This window comes from Ambystoma mexicanum, chromosome 2p (assembly GCF_040938575.1).
Source record: "Ambystoma mexicanum isolate Mex_15411 chromosome 2p, UKY_AmexF1_1, whole genome shotgun sequence".
Taxonomy (NCBI): Eukaryota; Metazoa; Chordata; class Amphibia; order Caudata; family Ambystomatidae; genus Ambystoma; species Ambystoma mexicanum.
This window is the reverse complement of record NC_090923.1, coordinates 182,988,452-183,012,007: the sequence shown is the minus strand read 5'-3', so window position 1 is coordinate 183,012,007 and position 23,556 is coordinate 182,988,452. Positions and strand designations below refer to the sequence as shown.

General features: G+C 44.8%; 1 long non-coding RNA gene across 1 annotated transcript in view; it reads right to left on the bottom strand.

Moving 5' to 3' along the window:
• Nucleotides 1-23,151, bottom strand: part of LOC138565856 (uncharacterized) — a 228,184-nt gene extending 205,033 nt beyond the window's left edge. Inside the window, exon 1 of the long non-coding RNA XR_011301662.1 lies at nt 23,075-23,151. This is a non-coding gene — a long non-coding RNA (uncharacterized lncRNA). The remainder of the gene's footprint in view (nt 1-23,074) is intronic.
• Nucleotides 23,152-23,556: the final 405 nt, after the last annotated feature.

Below are 23,556 nucleotides of genomic sequence, written 5' to 3'. Positions count from 1 at the left end.
ACAGTGTGCTAACTGACAAGATACATACATCCGGTCGGATCACCATGCTGTTTTACGCTGTAAAGCACTCCTCAAAGGAACGCTCTAAGGAAAGGGTCTGTTTTGCAAAAATAAAATACAAACTTCTGTAAGTCAGGAAGGAACTCAAATTCCAGAATGACGACACTGGTAGACATCAAAATAGCCAGAGAGCACTTCTTACATAAGCTATTTGTGAGAGGTGAGTGGACTCATCAGGACCAAACGGTCTGGTTGCAGGCAATCGCGCAACAGGTCACTGAAACAGGGTCAGATACATGGGGAGATCAGGGTCCCCTACATGTGGCCCTGAGTGAACTATATATGGCCCCTAAAGCCAAAGATGAACATAATAAAATTGCCAGGATAGCGGCATATTTGTATCTATATATGGGAGCCATACAGGAGAAATGTGCTGAAGGCCAAGATCTGGCAAATAGGCAACAGATGGCGTTAGAGAAGGCCCAATCTGATCTGGACTCTTCTGAGCAGAGGCTGCTCAGGAGCCAGGAGTCAGAAAAGGACAGCAGACTAAAATCACTAAATAAAGGAGGATATGGATGTGCTGCAACAGGAAAAGGCAGACCAGGATACCAGATTTCTGGCCTTGCAGAAGGAGTACCAAGAAGGTTTGGACTCCCTACTGCAGAGCCAGAAAACGCTGGAGCAACAATTAGATTTCAATAGGGCATGTGCCGAGCAGGTAGTCACCCTGCAAAGCCACCTAGATGGGGAGAAGGCAGAGAACAACAAACTGATTTTGAAAGACCTGGATACCCAGGCAGTGTTTGACCAGGAGCGCCAGAAAGCTGGTGCCTTCCAAAGGCAAAGGGACGACCTGGCGGCACAGATGCAGGCTCTTAGTCAGGAAAGGGATACCTTAGGCCAGGAAGTCTGCCACTTAAAAAGGAAAATGGGAGAAAATCACCTGGCCCTCCAGGGACTGGGTGACCTCCAAAAAGAACACCAGAACTTGTTAAAGCACACCAGGAGGATGGAGGATGCTCTGGCAAGTAAGGAGCAGGCCAATAGGACACAGCTCAGGAGGTAACCCTCCTGCAGCAGAGACTGGCCCAGTATTCCAGGACCAATCCGGAGGCACAGAGAGAAAATGAGGCTCTCTGTCAGCACAATGATAGGCTCCAGCAACAGGTAGCGATGCAGGAGAGACTGATAGAGTCTAGTAAGGCCTTAATTGAGGAACTGAAAGCGCAGGCTCTTGCATTGCAACAGGGAGGAGGGGCTGATAGAGATGAGGTGCGCTGGGAAAGGGAAACGCCTGAGCATAACCTCAGGAGCCCTGGTACCAGAGGCCTTCATCTCTCCCAGTCCCTGGACTCTGTCACCCCATGTCCCCTCGCGCACATGAGCCCAGGGCCACGGAGACGGCAGATTACTATCCAGCTAGAAGTATGGGGCTCATAGGCCAGTACCTCCCAGGAATGGATGGGCGGGCATCCGGGTATGGGCACCCAAGCACAGTGCAATTTAGTGGGGAACCCCAGGAGAGTAGGCCCATTAAGGGCATCCTGAAAACATCTGCCCAGTTAGGTCAGTGGGGGGGGTACCCATCAAATCCTGGCAGCAAGGAGGGATCTGAAGACTCCTCTGAGCATTACAGGACATAGGAGACCAGGTCCCCACATTCTGCCAGCCATTCCCAGGCTCGCAGAATCCGGGAAAACCTGGAAGATCAGACGGGCACCTCTGGGAGCAGCGCTTCTGAGTCGGAGGATGAATGGACCAGGCTTACCCGAACCAAAAAGGCCAATAAGGCAAAAAGGGCCTTGCTTAAGGACCCATTAAAACAAATAAAGGCAATAAGGAGTGTCATCACTCCTTATCATAAGAACGCCAAGTATTCCGTTTGGGAACACCTGGAGCTCTATGAGCAAATGATGGAGACTTTCCATTTGAAGGACAGCAGTAGCTGCATCCAGTACGTCAAATGGACATTCTCCCCAGAATACTCCAGTTTCTTTGCGGGGCTGGAGGACCAAAATCATTTAAGATGGTCCACCTATAAGGCGGCCATCTTGAAACATTTTTCGGTTCACAGAAATCCTCAAGAGGCTCGCAAGACAGCCTACAATTTGCAATGTGGGGAGGATCAGGCCCCACAAGAGTTTGTGCAAGAATTAAAGTGTACTTTTGCGCAGACCACCAGAAGGGTGCGCACGGATAGCAGAGAATTTATCAATACGTTTTTCCATGCCTTACCCAAATACATAATGACCCAGCTCGTGAGAGATTTTCATGAGAAAAGATCTTTAGACTGGGTCATTGAACAGGCTACCCGGATCTATGAGGTGCAGAAGCCCATCGAAAATAAAAATAATGCGCCGAAAAACCCCAAAACCAACAGCACCCCTGCTGCTGCCAAGGTGGCAGAGGTAAAGGATGCCCCCGTTTTAGATTTGGAGATGGGGGGGCCTAAAAACCTGCCTGCACCAAATAATTCACAGCCCAGAAGGCCCTCGGGCCAGTCACAGACAGGGAGTCAAGGAGGTAGCCCCACAAATGGGGTCCCCCGTTCCCCTGACTATGTAAGTCCCCGCTACAAGGGAAACCAACCAATCCTGGGTTATGTGTGGACTTCTCCAGCCCAAGGGGGGGGATCCAGCCAAGCACCTGACCCGGGGAACTTCCCTCCTAACTTTCCCCAGGAGGGCAGAAATTCACCAAATCCTGGGCAGAACTTTTTTCCCAGGTATCCACCCAATTTCCAACCCCAAAACCATCCATCCTTCTTTCCCCAATTCCCTGAGCCCAGACAACCTAATCCGGGAGAGGGGAGGCCAAGGGTGGAGGGGTACCAAAATCTTCCCAACCAGGGGTACTACCAGAGAAGGGATAGCTACCCTTCCCGGGATCAGCCCAGGGGAGAAAATAGAGCCCCGTATCAGCCTGAGCGGGTTACACAACTTGAGCGCCAGGTCCAAAATATGGCACGAGATCTGGGTCACATACTGAGGGATCAACTGAACCCTCAGATGAGCATGCCACCGCAGAATGCCCCAAACTCTGGACCGGGTGCTCCAGAACAATGACGGGGGCAGCACCCCGATAACCCACCGGTTCCCAGGGAGGAGGCACAAGGGGAAGGGGGGTATAAAGCCTTGGAGGAAGCTTCCTTCCCAACTTGAAAATCAGGAACCGGAAACAAAATCTCCTACCCTGAAAGTCTGCCACCCAAGGAGCAGAGAGGAGGTAGGAGAAACAAAGGACCCAAACAGACCCACTTTGTGGAGGAGGTACAGGTCTTCCAATTTGAGGGAGAGGGATCCTCAGAAGATCCTGGAAAAAGGATCTTCTCCTTCAGAGATGGGGGAACCCCTCCCAAGGAAAAATGGGCCCCAAGGAATGCCAATTCAGACTGGGGAGATGTGGAGACTGAGCTACCGCCGCCCATCATCTCATCCCAGAACCGACAATACCAAAATCCCAAGGGTCAAACCCATCCTGATGACTGCCTCCAAAAAGGGGGGGGCGGCCCAGAACCGGAACCAGGGGAACCCACAATGGCTCTGATCTCCAGTTGCCAACTTTTTCTTTCAGATTCCCAAGGCTCTCCACAGAATTCTGCCCAAATCTCTTCACTAGCAATGTCCAAAACCAGAAAGTTAGCCCACCAGTTGTCCAAAAATGTGCATTATCTGTGCCCCCTTGAGGAGAAGGAGGGAAGATACTATGCCCCGGTACAAGTACAGGGGCAGGGTACAATTTTGGCACTGGTGGACACTGGATCCCAAGCTACCCTTCTGTCCAAAAGGGCCTTTGAGGAACTAAATGCAGGAAGGGGGGAGAATTACCGAATTTCTCTCACCTCTCTTCCTGGACAACTGCAGAACTTTGACGGGAAGGAAATTCCCGTTGAGGGGACTGCAGACTTGGACATTAAAATTGGGCGACACAAGGTGAAACACCCGGTCATAGTAGTGACTCCAGAGGGCACCCCTTGTTTACTAGGGAATGACCTCCTGAGAAGGTTGTCACCCCTGATAGATTGTGTAAACAAGGTCCTCTGGACCCAGACTAGCCGACCCATAAAATTAAAACAGAGTGTCAACCATGTTAGTTTAAACAGCACCTGCCACATGGTTGAACAAAAATCTGACCAAGTAGAATTTCACTTCCAGAACAACCAAACTCCAGACGTGACAGTAATAGCAGTAGGACAACAGACTGGGGATGGGGGGTCCTCTCTATTTCTGAAAATCAACCTTCCTTCCAGTTTAAGGTGGTATTCCACACTGGAAGGAAACACTCCGAAATTCTTCACCAATCCACAATCAGAAACTCCCACTCCTATAGTCCAGAAAGATGTGAAATCAGCTCAGAGCCTGGCTGATATTCAGCAAATTGGAGAGCAGTTGTTCATCCCTGTTCAGTTAAATGATGGGAAGGACTCTGTTCTCGCTCGAGTGTGTGTGAACAACGGTAAGAGCTTCATCAGCGAAGCCATGTTCCGCCAACTCCCAAAAGATCCAGCCATTCCCACATTCAAACTGATAGACAAATGGGAAATGGACCTGGAAGCACCTAATTCCAAACATCTCCTGCCAAGCAGGTGTATGCTCAAAATCTCCATTGGCAACAAGAGCATAGTCCATAATTGTTGGGTCGTGCGAGACGTCACTGCCGCCTTTTACCTAGGCAGTGACATTCTCAATCGCTTTGCCATTAGTTTGGACCTAATAAACTTCAAAGCTTGGTCCCGATTAGCGGATAATCCCATGGGCTTTGATGATCCAGAAAAAGCATTTAGGTCAGCTCAATTGCTACCTTATGCAGTTGAAATTCAGATCAAAGAGGAAGTCACCATCCCAGAAAGGACCCGACAATTCTCCCTGGAAGTGAAAGTTAAAAGAGGACAAACATTGCAAAACCCTGATGCTTATATACATCTAAATGCTTCTCTCCAACAGCAAGGGTTGGGGGTAAACCCAACTCAATTAGTCTGCATAGAACATGACACCATTCCAATAGAGGTGGATAACAGCGACTTAAAGAGTATTACTCTAGCCGCAGGCACCATTATTGGAATGGCGGTTGTTGCCCGACATTTCTCCATTGATCTAGGAAATGAACTGTTAGGACCAATCCCCCAGGACTGTTTTGACAGTGACAGTGATGACAACACAACACCAGACAGGATTTTCACCCGGCATGGGGGGAACTTCCTGGTGTACACTTCTTGCCCTTATGGTAAGGAAGATGTGACTTGTGACTTCAGGAGGGATGAGGTGATTTTCCAGGTCCATGAGGGCTGCCTTTCCCACCTGAAGCCTCCAGCCCAAATCACCACTCTGACCAGGGACTTCTCCACCCAGCTGGAGGAGGCCGCTGAGATAGCTAAAACGGAGGTCTTTCCAGGCTTCAGGCAGATGGTGGAAGAGAGAGTCAACCTAGCTGATGCCTGTGTGACTCTGGAACAGAAGCAAAAGTTGAAACAAGTTTTCTTGGATTTCCAAGATCTCTTTGCGGTAGACTCATATGACTGTGGTCGCACCGACATCCACACAACAACAATTCCCACGGACCCTGGAATGACTCCAGTGTTTGTGAAGCAATATCGTTTGCCTCTCGCATCCATGGAGTCCCTTACTGAAATAATTAAGAACCTTGAGTCCCGGGGAATAATCCGTCCAGTCCACAGCACTTTCAATAATCCGGTGCTGGGAATATTGAAGCCAAACGGCCAGTGGAGACTCTGCGCCGACCTTAGGGAGCTCAACAAACGGGTCCATACTTCCCGATGGCCTCTGCCCTACATTGACCAAGGGCTGGCCCAGATTCAGGGGTCACAGGTATTCACAGCAATAGACCTGACCAATGGATACTGGACCGTGCCTGTCAGTAGGGAGGACCAATACAACTGGCTTTTACCTTTGGGGCCAGCAGTACACATGGACCCGGACTCCCTTCGGAGACCTCAACTCCGGCAATGAATTCAACATCTTCCTACATAAGGCCATGCCCGACCTGGGTACGAGGGGTAACCTGGCTTATGTAGATGATGTCCTCATCAAAAGTTCATCTGTGGAGGAACACATAGCAGAGATCCGTTATGTTCTGACACAGTTGAGGGCCGCCGGAGCAAAACTTTCCTTTCAGAAAGCACAGTAGTGTAGAACCCGTGTTAATTTCTTGGGGCATGATATTACTCCTCAGGGTCTCTGTCCCCAAGAAAAGAAAGTGGAAGCACTCCAGAAACTGAAAGACCCCACAACTCTGCGGGAACTAAGGAGCCTCCTTGGACTGACTAATTACAGCAGAAAGTTCATTGAAGGCTACGCAGAGATCACTAGACCCCCTGATTCATCTCTTGAAGGGGGGGGGTCAAGTGGGAATGGGGTCCAGAACAAGCCGAGGCAGTAAGACAACTCAAAAGAAGCCTCTCACAAGCGCCTTGCCTAGCTTACCCTGTCAGAAACAAGGAGTTCTTCCTGGGGACGGGGTTCTCTAATACGTGCTTGACGGCAGTATTATACCAAAAGCATGACAAGGTCAATAAAGTAATCTCCTATGCGAGCAAAACTTTATCCTCTGTGGAGGAAAAATTCAACGATTGTGAGAAGGCACTCCTGGCAACGGTGTGGGCATTGAAGAATTACCGCCCGTTTATCCACGGGGAACACATCATAGTGGAGACTCCACACCAGCCTCTGCAATATCTCCAAAGTGACAGAATCCGGGCCGGAAATGTGAGTAATTCCCGAATTACTTCCTGGATTCTGTCAATGCAAGGCTTTCCTGTGGAGGTCAGATATGGCCAAAACAAGAAGAGTCCCCTCGCGCAAGGTCTGGCTGACTTGCATGATTGTGCCAGAGAAAACTGTCTCGAGGACGAAAGTCTAAAAATCAAGGACAACATGGAGGCATACCTTAATTCCCCACACAAAGTCTTTGAAGAAGACAAGTATGAGGGAATGCCCACTGTCTATGTGGATGGATGCTCGTACCATGTTGACAACGACGGGGAGAAAGAACTGGTGGCTGGCGTAGGGAATGCATGGGTGAAGGAGTTCCCAGAACCCTCCGCTGGATACAAAATTGGTCCCCGAAGTAGTCAGGTGGCAGAATTGATGGCCGTGCATCAGGCCATCCTCACTGCTGTCCAACATCAACTCCACGAACTGGTCATAATCACAGATTCGGATTATGTACGGAATGGGCTCGTGGAGCACCTGGTGAACTGGAAAACCCGAAGCATGTTATGTGCTAATAACAAACCCTTGAAACATGGGAAGTTAATTCAAAACATTGATGATCTGGTCACATCGAATGGGATGACCATCTACTGGAAAAAGATCAAGGGTCATTCCAAAGTAGAGGGACCAGACAAAACTGGAAATGACTTAGCTGATCAGCTGGCCAAAACCGGGGCCATCCAAGGGGATCTAATTGAGATTGAGTCCCTGTTGGGGGAAATCCAGGTCACTGCTATCACTAGGTCCGAGACAAATGCTCACAATGATCTTTCAACTGCACAATGGAGTAAGGAGACCCCTGATGCTGATTTAATTACAGCTCAGAAGGGGGATCCAATTATTGGTAAGTTTTACCAACACCTTGAGGACCCTGAGAACTTTCCCCTGACGGATACCGATTACATTGGGAAAGAGGACCTAAGAGTGTTGATGAAATGTCCAAAAATGTTCCGGATCCAAGACGGTTTGCTGGTAGGGAAATCCAAAGCTGGCCACGATCAGTGGGTGGTTCCTACTTCATTCCGAAGCCTGATGTTAAGTCACGCCCATGACGCGGCCACCGCCAGTCATAGGGGGTTTCACACAACACTGGAAATCTTAAGAGAGGTTGCATACTGCCACACATGGGGCAGGACCTCGACCAATACTTGAAGGGGTGTCTTGTGTGTGCACAATTTCAGCTATCATCCCTCACACACCGGGTGCCTCTCCAAAAGAGGGGGATGACACTGCCATGGTCAGATTTGCAAATCGACTTTGTAGGCCCTGTAATCCGCTCGTCTAGAGGAAACAAGTACATGTTGACCGTTACATGCTTGTTTACCAAGTGGGTGGAATGTCTCCCAGCCACAAATTGCAAGGCAGAAACAGCAGCTGCCCTGATGATTAACCACATCTTTTCCTGTTTTGGTCTACCTCAAAGGATTGAGTCAGACAGAGGTAGCCACTTCACCAGTGAAGTAATGACAAAGATGTGGGAGATACTGGGGGTCAAAAGAAAGCTACATATTGCTTACTGGCCAGCTTCTTCTGGGGCAGTAGAGAGATACAACCAAACCATTGTGAGCATCTTAAAAAAGTTTGTGGCAGATTCTGGGCCAAGTTGGGATATCCGATTACCTCTGGTCCTAATGGCCATCAGATCTACCCCTTCATCTGCAACCAAAATGTCACCATTTGAGTTGATGACTGGACGCAAGATGGTGCTTCCCCACCATTTGCTCTACAGAACCCAAGAGCAAACGTTGATAAATGCCTCCACAACTCATGAGTATGTGGAGAATTTAAGGAAACACCTTCAGCATGCTTTTGCCTATGCTCAGCGGAATCTAGAAAGATCAGCCGAGAGCATGAAGACCCACTATGATTTAAAAACAACCCGAAAGGAATATAAGGTGGGTGATCGGGTCTATCTATACAATTTCCAAAGGAACCAGGCCAAACAGCGAAAATTCTTGCCTACATGGAAGGGACCGTTTGAAATTATAGACAAGATCTCCCCTGTTGCCTACAAGATCCGCATCCCCAAAGGCGGTTTGGCAGAGGGGGAAGGCAAGTGGGTCCATATAAATCAGTTAAAGTGTTGCCATCCCAGGCACACTCTGCAACAACTGGAGGAGTCCTCTGCAATACCAGAGGGGGCCGCTCCAGAGTAATTCAGTTCCAACCCTAAAATATTCCACATATCAAAAATATAGTAAAGTAATGCAAATGTGCCCTGTTATATATTGTTTTTAAAATCAGACTGAAAAATGCATTTGGATGTATAAAATGTACATGTCCGCCACACCATTAATAGTGGTACCGCCCAATCCTCCCATCAGGACCAGCAAGGAGAACTGATTGATCGACTGGAGGGAGGAAAAGATGCTGAACTGTGCCACCTATGGAATTGGAAGAAGAGGAGGCGAACATCCCAGATCTTGCGAGTTCCATCAGTGAAAGGACAGAATGGCCATCGCAAGAGGGGGGCTTGTGGGATGTTTTTACCCATGCATCCAAGCCCTACAATAAAACTGTGCAGTACTGGCATGGAAAACATCATGAAGGCCAGAATTCCCCAGAGAGTGCACATGGAAAACATGAAGAATAGGCTGCCACCCATTTTTGCCTATGTTGTGAGCACAGGAGGGCACTGCCTAAAACCACCAGTGGGCTACACACACAGTAGCCTGAAACCATTGGGAATGGCAATGCTGATTGCCAAAAAAGCAACTCAGAACTGTGGGGAATTCATTTTCTTAATTTAAAAAATGGTTGCATTACCAGTACTCACCACTATCAGAAAGCCGGCGTTTTAAAACCTCCAGACTTTTGTGCAAAACTGAACAAATGAAACAAAAACAGACCAAGGAAAGACTTGCTAAGAGGTGGATACAATGTAAAACTATATTCTGAAATGGCTTGAAGGAAGTAATTATTTAATGTATATGTAAAAATTGTCAGTTTGATTTGAATGTAGAAAACTGGGAACAAAAAGTGACATTTAGCTGAAACCTGGCTTAATGAAACTGGATTCTGCCTGACAACTACCCCCGACAGGAGTTGAAACTGGATCAACAGCTGTGTTCCCTGCCAGGCCTGGCTACATCCTGAGGTCACATGGCCCTGTTGATTGAAAGGGGAGTGGCAGCTGGGGACTACAGGGAGTTGAACAAAGGCCTGTCCTGGACTCAGGCAAATGTTATATTGGGGGCGTCGTAAAAGTGGCTTCCTGTTAGGGGAAACTGGGAGGGGCAGTGCCTCTGCTAGCAGCTGAACTTGGGGGAAGTGGATAAACCAGTTATTCCACCCTGTGATGTGGGAAGCCACACTCCTTTTTGACCAGAGCATAATTTTAAAAAGATAGATAACTCATAGTGCGGACTTGTCAGAATTATATAAGTAATATCATTATTTTTGTTATTTTTCTGTGAACATTTTGAGAGGCGTTAGGACCCTGTGGTGTTTTCTGGGGGGTTGCTAGTGGAAAATAGGGTCTCACTCCAAATGTATACATGTTAAAAATCTGACACTTTATCATCTGTAACCCATATCACTGGTGCACATTTGTGTAAAATCTGGAAAGGTTTAGAGGTCGTTATCTGGATGAAAAGGGGAGAATTCTGTCATCAGTGGACACGACATCGTACAGTGGACACGACAATATACAAACTCAGCTAAAATAATATTCTCTTTACATACCTACCAGGGTACTTTTTTATACACACTGGTAGGCCTTATGTTGCAGGAACTATGGGTAGCCTGTAATAATTGTTTTATCTTGATGTGATTAATATGTTATCCCTTCTTTTGCACTTGATATATTTGTGATGAATGTTCTGTTTTTCTTTATTTTTTCAATTGCTCTATTCTACTTATTTTTTGCTTTAGAAATTGTGTAAAATCTCAAAAAAACTATGCTTTCAACAATAAATTTATGGTTAGCACTTCTCAGACTGCTCCCTTGGTGTATCCCCAGTGATTTGCCTCGCAAACACTAGCCTTTAAATTACTATGGAGATTTAATTTGAATGTCGGACAGAATCTAGGACTTTCTCGAGTGCACTCACACTTGCACACAGGGGCTCCCCTATTGTTTGTTACAACGTCATCGTACAAAGACAGGGATCGGATGGTTTGGTGCTACAGAAAATATGTTAACTGGACCTACAATGTTAGAAAAATGGTACATAGATAAATATGTATTTGGGTCAGAAATAGATTTGTGTGCAATCTGACAAGGGGAGGTTCCTCTGACCATAAAACCTACAGCATCACTCTGACTCACATTTCCTTCCCCCAATCAAGGGAGAGAGGAGGAACTGGCCAATGATAAGTGAGAGGGGCAGGTTTAGTTATGACCATGCACACACCCATTTTCAAAACGCATAAAAAGAGACTGCTGGGACAGGTAGAGACATTCAATTCCATTTGCTGCGGAGCATGCGGACCGACGACTTCACATCCAGAGATCCAGACTTCAAATCCATCAATCTCCAAAGACCAGAACTTTACTTCAGAACTTAAATCAAGGGCCTAAACCCACAAACTGAGAACTCTTCTCAACAGGCCTCAGCAACCTTAAAATCATTTGCAACTATTCCGCAGCCGGGCGAGCTGTTTGAATTCTTTTGCCAAGAATAATTGCCAGAGACCAGACCAGAGATCCAGAGTGACCCAGACCGCTGTGAGCAGAACCAGAGAGCTGACCCAGATCACTGTGAAGTGCCGAGACCAGAACCGGAGTCCAGTCCAAAACCTGACCAGATCCGTGGCGAGGCCTATTTCAAATTTATATTGTGAGTACCTAGCAGAACTGTGCAGAACCAATCTCTTAGTTAAAATAATCTAATCCAAACTATTTTAACCTAAGTAGAACTGCCTCCTAGAAATCGTGTCATCTGTCATTTTTAAAGCTGCACAACTGTCACCTGTCAATTCTGCAGCTGCAAGCTGTCACCTGTCATTTTGAGTTTTACTTTAAATCCGAAAATCTACCTTTATTCAATCGTCCGTATCTCTGGAACCGTTTGGGCTAGGAACGAAATTTAACTTTCATCTGAAAGCTTAGTATCTAATTTTGCCGCGATTTGCGATTTGGCCTGATTTCTTTAACTGTAAAAAGATAGCAGCTTTTTGCTTTCCTGTGCTAAATATTCATTTGTCTCTTAATAACCATCCCTGAATCATTGCTAAAGTGAGCCTGAGCTCATCCCAAGTATCTCTCACTCACCCTGAACCTCCTAAAGGGAATTAAAAGCATTTTCAGCATATTTCTATCCATTGCCATCACATTTAAAAAGCATTTTGGGCCTGTGTTTCAAACTCCTACCTGTTTCTTCTAAGCTTGCTGGGGGGGAACTGAATTTCGTATTGTATTTGATTGCATTCCTGAGAACTGTGTGCTCGTCTTTCCATCTCCTTCCATTTCTTACATTGCATAGGGGAGAGGGGTGAATTGCCAGAGAAAAAGTGATTATCTTATCTTTTGCTAAAATCATATCAAGTATTTCTGTACTGCATTTTATTCCTCATTTCTTTTTCCTCTTGAAACCATAAAAGTATTTTTGCTACTTTATCCATCCTATACTAACTCCTCATTGATTGTAAAGAAGTGTGCTAGTGCCAGATTACCCATTGTTTATCAACATCATATGTCTAAGTGTACTATCAGATATTAATTTATTATAAAGTGTGATATATATATATATTGTTTAAATTCTCAAATAAACCTTTTAAACTTGCAAAACAGAACTACTTCTTGGCTCAGTGGGGTCAGGGGGATTCTAAGAGAGGGATGTTATATAGGCGTAGTCATCCAGAACTCATGAACTGGACATAAAGATATATCCAAAAGGGTTTCCATTCAGTATCCCAGACTAGGCATTGACTTAGCTGTAGTGTTGAATTGAATCCTCTTACAATACACCACCGTTCTATGCCCTTCAAGAAAACCGTCAAAAAGCGGTGCTTAAATATACACCTTTTGACACACTCAAACTCCTTGGCACATTCCTCATCCCAAACAAACACTGCACCTTTCCTTGTGAGTTTCCTCATGCTTTTTGCCTGAGACACAAGACCTCTGACTAACTTGCTGTAGAACTCTGCGAAGCCTAGAAAAACTGCCACGTCAGTCTTACACTTCAGTTCAGGCATATTTATAATTGCCTCAACCATATCATGCTTTGGTTTGACACCCGGTCCTGCAATCTCATGACCCAGAAATATAACCTAATCAGCTCTAAACATACATTTCTCCATAGCAATCGTAAAACCAGCTTCTTTTAAGATTTCCAGCACTCTCCTCAACCGTACATCATGTTCCAACAATGACGCCCCATACACCAGCACATCATCCTCATAAAACATTACTCCAACTTCATCTCCCAGAAACTTATACATTACCTTTTGTAAGACACTGGGCCCCAACACAAGTCCAAAAGGCATTGTCTTGAATCTGAACAGGCCATTCAGTGCGATAAAGGCGGTCAAGTCCATTGAGTCCTCATGAAGTTCAATTTGATGGTATGCTGCCCTCAAGTCTAAAATGGAGAACGCTTGTGCTCCAAACACTCTCAACAGTAAGTCATCAATCCTCGGAAGCTGGAACTTCTCAGCCACCACATTCCCGTTCAGACTCCTCAGATCAATACAGAACCTCACAGCACCACTGAGTTTCCTTACCACTACAATTGGACTAACCCACTCAGAAGCCTCTATTGTCTCAATAATCCCTTTTACCTCCATCTTCTTGAGTTCCATTTCCACTTCCTTCCTCAAAGCCAAAGGTATCATCCTCACCTTCCACACACTGGCACAGCACCCTGCTTTAATCTTATTCGGTGAACAAACCCTTTCATACATGCCACCCTTTTCTCAACCACCTTCGGAAACCAAGTTGACACATCCACTTTCATCTTGTCTCCAGATTCTTTGCTATTGTTCTGTACTGTCAACGCTTGATCTGAATGACATAGATGAAACTGGCTAGCAAGCTCGGCTTGATTATCCTATGAGAGCAGCTCTCCTCCTCTCCTTGTAACATTCATCATGCCACTTGCTCTCCTCCCCTTGAATTTCAAATAAACTTCAAATTGACCTACAATATCAATCGGGATGTCTCCATTGGCATTGGCCTTGATCTTTTGTTCCTCTAAGGTACAACAGTCAAATTTGTTCCTCCATACTTGCAAGCTTATTAAGGTATAATTTGCCCCACTATCAATTAGCATGGGTATTGGAACTTCATTTACTGACACCACTCCATGTGGCTTCTTCCTCTTCTACCTTCCTGACACCTCCTGAACAGACAAGATAACTTCTCTTCCTAGATCCTCCATCTCTTCCAATTCTTCCTCCTCATAAACCTCCCTTATTTGTCCAACAATCTAAAATTCATACAACATAGGGTGAGATGCCCTTTACGGGTGAGTTATAGGGGTGCACAAGTTGGTTTAAATAATCAATTGCAATTTTAGAAAACAGTTGAATTACGGGGAGATGTGTGTCAACAAGGATTAGAGAACAATACATAAAGTATTACAGGTGCAGGCGGGCATAAGTCACAAGGCCACTTGGGACTGAATAAACCGAACAGAACCAGAGCTGTGTATTGATACACAGCAAGCCCAAATGCACTCCAAGAGGGAAGTGGTCCCTATAGACAGGTAAATATATCTCGGCTGTATTTGCACCGATTCCGGAGAGTGTTTTGGTACAGGAGTACCTTATTATCTTTGATACTTAATTCAAATGATTAATAACGATTTCACATTAACAAAAAATATAACATTTAAACCATCAATATAGAATGCATAGATCAATCAGAACCTAGATTACAGAGGTAACTCATGGATTTTAATCTTTCAATTCCAATAAGTTATTAGAAGCGATAAAATCAGATTTACATAGTGTCATCTATTCACACATAGAGCACACCTTTACGGCCACATTCTCGGCACACTATGTGCATTGCAACACATTCCTTGTAATTTGCAAAATGACTACCACTTCCACAATGGTGGCACTTCTTTCATTGTAAATACTGTGCTTCACACTTTGGCGAACCCAAGCACAGATCTTGTGCCTGGCACTGACGGTGCAAGGTATTTTTCCACCTTCTCTGAAATTGTCTTTGCCTTTCTGTTAATTCTTCTTTCCCCTGTCACACCACTATGCATAGGCTTAGTCACCTTGTTAACTACACCTTCCTCCACCACCGTATGGCGCCATTCACCAGCCTTTTCCGAGTGGAGTTCTTATATACACAACTCAGTATGCTCAATGCTTTTTGCAATTTCTATGGCCCTATCAAGAATCGGTACCCTCTCCCTCCACTCCTCCTCTCTGATCTTGTTATTGATCTATTCAATCATCAGCTGGTCCCTGATGTGCTCTTCCTGGCTATGATCGAACCGACAATTCATCGCTAAGCCTCACAGCACTGTAACAAATTCCTCAATAGATATGCCAGACTTCTGCTCTCTAGTGGGAAAGGGGTAATAATAATAAAAATTTAGCATTTATATAGTGCTACAAACCCTCAGGTATCTGAGCGCTGCTCATTATTACCCACAGTGTGTGGCGCTCATTAATCGACCTTGGAAGGATGAAAGGCTGAGTTTGGCCCTGCCGGGATTCGAACCTGAATCAGTAGGCTCTACACAGATGTCAAAGCGAGCACTCTACTTGCTGTGCTATCGGACCTTTGTTTGGGTAGTGAGCTAGTATTTTATTTTCCTGAACTTAATAATGCTTGTCTAGTTTCACTATGCTTACCTCAAACAGTCGCACTGCTCCGAAACACACTGGTTCCAGCAGTCTCTTAAACACTTCCTGACCAGCGGCCCCTAAGCAATGAAACAAAAGAGCATCCTTCCTCTCATTTGAATAGTTTGTGCCAAAGAAAGCAACTTACTTTAGAAATGTTTATTTTTTTTTTTTTATGGTTTATTACAAACCTTTAAAATAAGTTACATTCTTACACATTTCTATTCACATTGCTGAATGGCCACTCACCAAATTGACCTCATATTCTGTGAGTTCAAACTTCCAAGGAAAGGTAAAGCAAAGCAGGCAATAATGATAGAGCTGCAAAGAGATACTACAAAAAAACAAGGCAAAATGATAACATTTGCTCACTTCCATAACTCATGAGCAAAAGTATTTACACCTCCTCATTTAAAATAAAAAAACTAGACAACATCTCTCCCAAAATAAAAGTCAAAGCAATAGTCAAAGCCTTGTCAGTCTCATCGAACATTATCTGCCACCAGTCTTCAGCACCTCGCGTTTGCGATTTTTCCATAAATTTACCCAGATGGTTTGACCTTGCTTGTCGGTGTGACGGGCAAAACAGCGTCAAATGTTTTAGGGTTTCTTCATTAGATTTACAGAGTCTACATTACATATTCATGTTGGTAAGTTCGTCCCAGAGGCTTAGTTTTTCTTTTGTTTTAAACAAGTATAAGCACATTTTCATATGTGTTCTCCTTCGTTGGGCATCAGGGAATAATTTCCAAATGTTTTGCATCTCATTAAGAGCTCTTTTGTCATATTGGACATGCTTCATTATTCAGTGATTTCTTTTCTGATCACAAGTACAGCACCAATCCTGTCTCCATAAGATTTTTTTCACAAGATCAGGGTTAGTTTGTAGTACATCTATCTTGATATCAAGCTCTGTCATAATGTCTTTGCATCGATTCACCCACAACTCAAATACTGAGGTCTCTTTGCCAGGTCTGATTACTTGCAGAACCTTGAAATGAATTGGAGTATCTGTCAGCGTAATTTTCCTGTATAAGGAAAGCATGTTCCAGCACACCCGGGCTTTGATGGATGTTAAGCTGAGTTTGTGTCGGATACATGGGGTCGGAGTCCCCTTAGGTAAACACAGGACTCTGGACCAGAAGATATTCTCAAGTGTGCTCCAAAAATCCTCTGGACAACCAAGTGCACATTTGGCGCCAAAAATTAAAGCAGGGACCACCTTTGATTTATAAAATGCAAAAACCAGTAGCAAGGAATATTTCCCATATTTCCTGTCTAGGCCAGAAGCCTGAATTGCTAAGATATGACTTTTCTTCTTGGTTATTTCAACCGTTGTTTAAGTTTGAGTTGATTTGCAGGCCCTAATAATGAACATTTGTTGTTATCTTCAGAGGGGTTTTGTCTAAGTGCCAACAGAAATTCGGACATAACTTTTTCTTTTGTCTACTTAGATTTTCAAGCACAAGTATCTCCGATTTGGAAGCATTGATCTTCAACCCATTATTTCTTACATAGCCATCCAGTGCGTTTAATTTTTTTTGGAGGCCAATTGGTGTTAAGTCTAATAGTATTAAGTCATTACAGCAGATGACTTAGGGGCACTCCATTTATTTTGGGAGAAAATGATCTAGTAGTTTCAATAGCTTGATCAATATCGGAGATGAACAAATTAAAAATGATGGCAGCCAAAGGGCATCCCTGCTTGACTCCACGCTGAGTTTTAATAGGTACCAATAGTTTACCAGATTGATCTTGTCTGATTCTTATTGCAGTGTTCGTGTGTAATTCTTTTATTGCTAACAAAAGGCTTAAAGGGCAGTTCCAGTTAGACATCTTTAGCCACAGTTTCTCTCGATCTATGCTGTCAAAAGCCTGGGATAGATCGATTATAGCTAGATAGATCTTGCTACTAGTTCTTATCGCATCCATCTTGAATATGTAAACCATTATTAGATTTAAACTACACCCCATACCTTTAACAAAGCCTGTCTGCCTCTGGCCGATGTGGTTAGTAGGTTTAGTCCAAGCTAAGAGCTTACGTTGTAATTGCGTGGCGTAGATCTTGCTCAAAATGTCCAATAATGCAATTGGGCGGTAGTCACTTGGGTTCATCCTATTGCCCTTTTTAAATATTGGTATAATTATGGCACTTTTCCAAGAGGACGGTTTTGCAAACGCACTTGTGATATCCTTGAATAAATTGCAGCAGAAATCCGCCCAGGCCTCGCCATTTTGTTTTAATGTTAAATTAGTTAATCCATCCGGGCCTGGCGCTCGTGAAGTACTTATTCTGCTAATAGTTCCAAGGATATCAAGGTATTCAAAACGCAGGTCCCACGTCTCCAGCTCTGGCAGAACAGGGTCAAGAGAGTTTTCTATCTTCTTGTAAAGGTGTTCGTAATGGTTTACCCAAGCATTTTCTGTCACAGTGTTTGCCTGAAGTGCTATCTGGGAACTCTCCTGCTCATTAATTAGAGTCCAAAATTGCTGTGTGTTCTTATTTTGCATTTTAGATAACATCAGTTCTGCATCTTGTTGAAGCGTCATAAAGCGATGTGACTTAAGCCACTTTTTATAGAACTGTTTAGCTTTTTTAATAGTCACCAAATCCTCGACAGTATATGGCTTCCTACATACTCTGATTTTACATCGCAACGGCTGCTTATATTTCAAGATGTCTAGATCAAAGGCATGTTTGTTGACAAATATTTGTTTCCTCATGCCTTGTAGCTGCAAAGTTGGTTAGTAGATGTTGATATTCCACACACCTGTTTTCCAACTGATAGGCGTGATTAAGCGATCTCACATTTTTTTCTTTTAATCTAATTCTAATACGACTAGGCTCAACCGCTATGTCATGTTTCCATATTTGTGACGGCCCAATTTGTGGGCAGCAGAGAACCAGTCGTACTAAATTGAGGTTGCATTCAAGTTTAGGTACTAGATGGAGTTCTTTGACACATTTGTGAAGAGTTTCGGATACAAAATAATAGTCCAAAATTGATTGTTGTGTCTCTCTCTCCCATGTCGGGTTAGCTGGTGTATCGCCGGGGGTGTTGTCGTTCAGAAGGTGCATATCTCTCAGATTCATTTCTGAGCACCATTGGACAGCTTTGGAAGCACTTATCACGTTTCTAGTGGATTTTTTGTTTGGTAGTTCTAAGCAATTTATGTTCAAATCTCTGCAGATTAGAATTTTCGGTGCTTCTTCTTGTACGTAGATTTGATCTATTGCCTGAGTGACTTGGTCAATAAAGGCAACTGAATCATTTGAATTGTGTTGCCAATAAACATTAAAGATGTATAAGATTTCTGTTTTAGACCCAGGTTCCTTTGTACAAGTGTCAGTAGCCCCGCCGAGGTCTGCCCACTTTCTTTTTGATGGCTGGATTCAGGGCAAGTTCATAGCCGTCAACTATCGGGCATTCGATTAGCCATGTTTCCTGCAAGCAGGCTATCGCCAAATTATCCAGCCAATTAGATTGAAACACGTGGGTAAAACCACGGTTATTCCAGCATCCAATATTAATTGTCTTGGGTGCCCCCGTGTCATGACATTAGCTTTGGGTTTGTGCAGCAAGGGCTGTTGGGATCCAACTCCAGTCTATAGCTGCAGCACTTGATTGTGTTGTGCTAGCCACACAGCCATTTTCTCCAAGTGTGTGGCCTTCATGAACGAAGGTTATCTTGATGGGATCTCTGGGTTCCAATGCTTGTGTGATCATTGGTAAGTCTTGTTGCTGAGGAATGTTTTTAATATCCGATGTATACTGTCTGCTCGTCTTAAGTTCAGACTGTATCTTGATTGAAGCTTTCTGCACAAGGCTTGGGTTACGTCTGCTGTCCCTAATGAGTTTATCATCAGTTGTTGAATGTTGGGCTTCCAGGTCTCACGATTCGGTAATGTCGAAGCCCATGGATATTAATGTAGGTGCAGCTTCTAAAATGATATGTAACTTTACTGCATCATTTTGATTTTCCTTGAAAAATTCAACTATTTTAATGTCGTTCGCATTGATCATCCTCAGGCTAGGTACGTAATGCAGCAATTGAAGAACATCGTTCCGATTGAGAGCTAAGTCATCTGCTATGTCCTCTATGCGTTCCAAGCATAGACAATATTTCGCATTAAACTGTTTGTTGATATCTTGTCTCTCCATTTTCTTCTTTGCATTTGATGTTTTATAATGTTCCTTATGAACAGCCTCCAAGAGTCCACTCTCATGTAAGTTGCAATTCTTGTTCCCGTTCCTGGTTTTATTCTTCTCCACTGAAAAGAGTAGTTGGTCCTGTTTCCTTTACAGAGTTTGGGACAAAACCTCATTTGGGTGCAACCAGTTCTTGTTCCTTGTTCACCAGTACACCATTGAATTTGTCCCGTTTTTGTGCTAGTGTTACAAATGGAGGACTCCGGGGATTTTCCAGTATTATTGCTTTGGAACCAATGATAGGCACTAACGTGCATACTCTTATTGGTTTCTTCTTTGGGAGCAAAATCGAGACAACAGGGTCTTTATTTCCTCCTTCAGCGCAGGCGAAGGACTCTACATCCCGATCTTGTTCGAGTTCGTCCATGTCAATATCTTCATATAAAGATAGATCCAAAAGTTCAATCGGGATCTCATTAGTCGAGGGAGAAGAGTCTGTAGTTTGATCTTGAAACGACTTGCTAGACTTCGAATTGTAGGAAGCAACAGGAGTTGCCTGTGCACACACAGCATTGGAATTTATCATGAAACTTACAGCTTTTATATTTCTTAAGAATTTTCTCGAGTTGTTGGTAATCCGTGGTCTTTTTCCCTTTACATTTTTAGGTTTTTTGAGTTGGATTGGATTTGGTGTTGCAGATTTATTAGCTTCTTTTTGAGAAGCTTTTAAAATCGAAAAGACTTCCTCCACAGCATTTGGTCTTATAGGTGCAGGTCGCGCTGGGCTTTGGAGGTCAATAGTACGCCCTCTAAGGTCATCCGATGTCGATGGTAGTTGCAGATCACCATTTGCATTATTTCCTGCATTTTGCACGCTTTCTACTGCATTGGCGAAAGATGTAATTTCAGCAGTTGGTGCGGATACAAGTACTATATCATCTTTATCGCCATTTGCTACAATCGATGGAATCAAAGGGACCTCACAAACTTTATTTCCCTTCCCTGAAATGCTTTTTCTTGGCGCTTCAAACAGATGTGACCTTGAACAATTGGGTTGTTGTCAAGTTGAGTTCTGTTTGTTTGGTTTCAGGTGAAGGCTCTACAGACACTTCATCTACAGCTTCTTTGTTTGCTACCTCTATGTTTAGTTCTTGAGCTATTAAAGAGGGGCGAGCTGGCTCACTGTCATGAAGCGCATGAGATTTCCTAATTTGGTGACTATTTCCATCATATGGAAGGTGTTTTTGATGTCTTAATAGCCCAAGAGCTTCTTTGGCCACTCCAGCCAAGAACTTTTTATCACCAGTATTCATTTGCTATTGGTCTACTAACTGCGCCCAGGAGCAGTCGATTTTATTTGTTGACTCGTAAAAAACTTGCTTAAATAAGTTATTGTCACACTCCAAATTAACCACTTTAGAGTTTGTCATGGCAACTAATGTGGTTAAATCATTCATACTGTCCTTCATTTGTTCATACAATTTAATGAATGGACATAGAGAGAGAGTCATTGAGGATATTAAAATTGGCTGCAGCTCACTCAGAATTTTAGCGAGTGGATCCTCTTGTTTTGGAGGTTCAGCCAATGATCTCGACTCAATTTGATGCTGTGTTCTTTGGATTTATGGGTACTCTCGTTCTATGAAGGAGGAATTGGATGAAGAGTCGTCGGAGCTAGACTCATTTTCATTAAGCAGGGAAATCTGGTTCAACAATGAAGCTGTAAGTCTCTTGTCTCTTGGCAGAACCATTGTTAGTTTTTGCTGAGTGTATTGCATGTTGATTCATCAGATTATATGCAGGCTGTTGTGAGCAGACTATGGGCCTCATCACGACTTTGGCGGTAACCCTTAAATCCGGCGGTAGCGCTATTACCGCCGGATTTAAGCGTCCGCCAAATCAGGGTTTAGGCAGATTTCGCCCCAGCTCCGAGCTGGGGGGAAATCTTCCGAAAATCCGTGCTCTTAGCCCCGGCGGGAAATCCGCCAGCGGTATGAGTGCGAAATTTCCCCATTGAGCCCAATGGGGAATGGGGCATTCCCGAATGGGCTCAATGGGGAATGGGGAATACCATTACTGCCGAACTCGTGATCCGGCGCTATTAGCGCCGGGGTTTCGGCAGTAGGGCAGATAGCGCCGGTGCTAATAGCGCCGGGGTTACCGCCCAAGTTGTGATGAGGCCCTATATCTGGAGAATCACTATCATCAATCCTCCTGCGTTTAACGGGGTCAGATCAACCCATGATGTCACTACAATAGGATCTTTTTGGTGAAATTGGGGTAGATCTGTCTGCTATTGTAGGGCGAGATCCAATTGTAGACTCGTCTAATTTTGCTGCGACTCGGGCCAGATTGATTTGTGTGAGATCTTGTAGTAATTTATTAACTACTTCTAGTGAATTTGAGCATGACAGTCCATTGCTAGGATTTTCAGGGACACAATTGAGATCCCCAACATGCTGCAGGCCTGCTGGATTATCCTGGCCTACAGGAGTGTATGCAAGTGTATGCCCATGCTCAATCGTCAGCTCACTTATGGTTGTTTCTTCAGGCGTTCTGCAGCATCTGCCCACCTGTGAAACTGTTATAAACGCGGCTTCCTGTGTAGAGACACATGTTCTAGATTAATTTAACTCTGTGGTGTTGTTGTTGACTTTATATGTTGTACAAATGTCTTCAAGGAATTTACTTTCCATGGAGACAACGTTATGAGGAGATTCTGTGCAGTCTCTATCGAGGGAATTGTTAGGAGAACTTAATGATGCATTAACTGGAAACGGAAAGTGTGTTATGTATTTAAACACACTTCCCAATGCAGCCCAAGGCATCTCTCCTGAGTTCGTGGGCACTGCAGACAAAGTTTCATCCAATGCTGAGAAAAAAGGAGATGCTTGCGCAGGGGAATCCACCTCACTGCCAAGCGTCAGCAGCCCGAGAGGCTTGTGCAGCCGCTGACGATGGCAAGCACTGCCAGAGCAGGAACAGCCCGCCCACAGGCCATCGGACGCCCGCCGCCGGCCTCGAGCCCACCGACAGGTCCAGGCATCGCCTCCATGCATACCCCACCATGCTCACTCACACCCGAGTCCAGAGCCTCGTCAGCGTCCCCAGTCACCGACGCCAAAGCCAGCGAAACAGTGAGTAGCTTATTAGGCATTTTGGGCGTGTTGGGGGAAAACGCTAAAGCTGGCGCGGTGCTGACGAGGTGCGGGTGTAACAAAAGCTGCTTGATTCCCTTCTGAACGGTGCTCAGGGGGGGAGTGACATGGCATTGCCGTTGGTCGACATTGGAGTAAACAGATGAGCCCCTGTGTCTGAACTTTGAGAACGGCTGTGTACGTTCGTATCAGTTGCACTTGGTATACATGCTTTAGGCCTGATGGCCGCCCCACAGCTAATAACGTTATAATCAATGTTGTTATCAATGATTGGTCTTACTTGAGTGCCAAACGCTGTTTCCAGTCTATATGCAGCTTCATGCAGGTGCGTGCGCTCCACGGCTCCCAGGCGCAGCTGTGACTGGGTCAAGGGATGTTGCAATCCGCGCCCCCGCCCCTTTAGACCCCGAGGGAGATCAGGTTCATATTCATGCTCAGGTTCAATGACTCGCTCTCGCATTATAAATAGCCACACCACCACACCTCCAAAGACTCTCAAGACTCAGCTGACTCCGCGTCCGCTCTGCGGAGAGTCTTGTGTTTTATGGTGTGGGTGGCAATAGGCTCTGCCTCCAGGCAGGAGCAATAGAAAAAATCCCTAGGCAGCAGAGTAAGCAGGAAACAGGAAGTCTCTCAAGACTCAGCTGACTCCGTGTTCGCTCCGCGGAGAGTATTGGGTTTTATGGTGTGGGTGGCAATAGGCTCCGCCTCCAGGCAGGATCAATAGAAAAAATCCTTAAGCAGCAGAGTAAGCAGGAAACA